The following is a 1,986-nucleotide window of genomic DNA, read 5'->3' as shown; positions in this document are numbered from 1 at the left end:
AAATTGATAGAAACAGCAGCTTATGTTTATTTTAAAAAGTCAGGTCTTGTTAGTCGTAAACACCTTGTTCGTTTTCTTCTGATACAGACACGTCATCACTAGCTACTTGAAACTTGAAATATGAGAATTTTTCATTTATATTTTTTGTAAACAGACATGAAAGGTAGAAAAATGTGATCCTAAAGCTAAATCGAAAATACACTTTATTTGGATTTAGCTTTAGGATCACATTTTTATACCTTTCATATCATATTTCAAGTTTCAAGTAGTTAGTGAAGCTATAATTTTGGTCTTTCTCGTTTTATTCTTGAGCAATAACATATGTCTTGCTTTAGTTGTTCTAAATTATGAAATCAAAATTTATAGATTTCAAAGCAAACTATTCAGATTAATGCTCGTGTATGTGTGTTTTTCTTATAGCAAAGCCACATCGGGTTACCTGTTGTGTCTACCGAGGGCAATCGAACCCCTAATTTTAGCATTGTAAATCTATAGAATTATCGCTGTCCCAGCGGAAGAATGTATGTATCTATTTTTTGAATTTCGCGCAAAGCTACACAAGGGCTATGTGCGCTAGCCGTCCCTAATTTAGCAGTTTAAGACTATTGCCATCACTTGGGCTACTCTTTTACCAACGAACAGTAGGATTGACCACACATTATAACGCGCCCACGGCTGAAAGGGCGAGCATGTTCGGTTGGACGGGGATTCGCCCAACAGAGGACTTTCTTGTGTATAAAAACTTCAAGTTATATTATCTGTTCCTAAAAATAGAAATAAATGTGTTTGAAGTTGAATCACTGCTTTATAACTTTCTTATTTTGAGAAATAAAAATCTTGTTGATTCAGTTTCTTAACGATGCCACTACCCAGACAGTATTAATAAACTTTCAATTCACCAAATAAACATGATGTAAGAAAATGATTGATTATTTTAGGCATAACATTACCTATATAAAACAAAAACACATAATATAATGATGAAATGATGTAAACCAAGCAGCTCAAACTTATTAACATAATGTTTTGGGACAACATGGAACATATTGGTTCATCTCGGCTGTTCCATCCTCTAAACATAATTAAAATATATTTTTTTTCAAATCTTAAAGTCAGACATTATATTTCAAATGCTTATCAAGCTTTTTCTTAAACTCACTTAAATTTACTGCCTCTACTACATCTGAAGGCAACCCATTCCAAAGGCCAACTACCCTGCTAGAAAAATGAAACTGTCTTAGCTGAAGATGACTCATACCTTGCCAAAATTCACATTTGTGTCTCCTAGTCCTACTATTCTCATTGTTAAGTATGTAAAAATATTATGCATCAACACTATCAATTTCCTTTACAAACTTAAACACCTCAATCAGATCCCCCACCCAACTCTTCTTTTTTCAAGATAAAACAATTTGGGAGATTTCAGCCTCTTCTCGTATGACAACCCCTCTATCCAAGGCACTATTCTATTAACCCTTCTTTGAACCATTTCCAACAATTCAAAGTCTTTCCTAAGGTAAGGGGCCCAAGACTGAACACAATATGCCAAATGTGGCTTAACCAGTGAGCTGTACAATGAAATTGTAACCCCTTTAGACTTGTATTCAATATTTCTGTAGATACAACCTAAATCCTATTGGATACTTAGATGGCTTTAGAGACTGATCGACTATTACATCAAAATCCCCTTCCTTCATAACACTATTAAGGTTATTCCCATCCAAATCATACTTATAATAACTCACATGCATTATCTTGCATTTATTATAATTAAAACTCATCTGCCATTTATTTGCCTAACTAACTAAACGATCTAAATACTTTTGTAAACCAGCAGCATCCTCTTCACAGCTAGCAACACCCAAAACCTTAATATCATCTGCAAATTTAAGTAATTTATTGACTATTCCATCAACTATGTCATTGACGTAAATCAAAAAGAGCAAAGGTCCTAAGATTGAGCCGTGAGGTACCCCACTTGTGACA

This window comes from Limulus polyphemus, unplaced genomic scaffold (assembly GCF_000517525.1).
Source record: "Limulus polyphemus unplaced genomic scaffold, Limulus_polyphemus-2.1.2 Scaffold4003, whole genome shotgun sequence".
NCBI classification, from domain to species: Eukaryota; Metazoa; Arthropoda; class Merostomata; order Xiphosura; family Limulidae; genus Limulus; species Limulus polyphemus.
The sequence above is the reverse complement of the archived record's forward strand: the minus strand, read 5'-3'. Positions refer to the sequence as shown.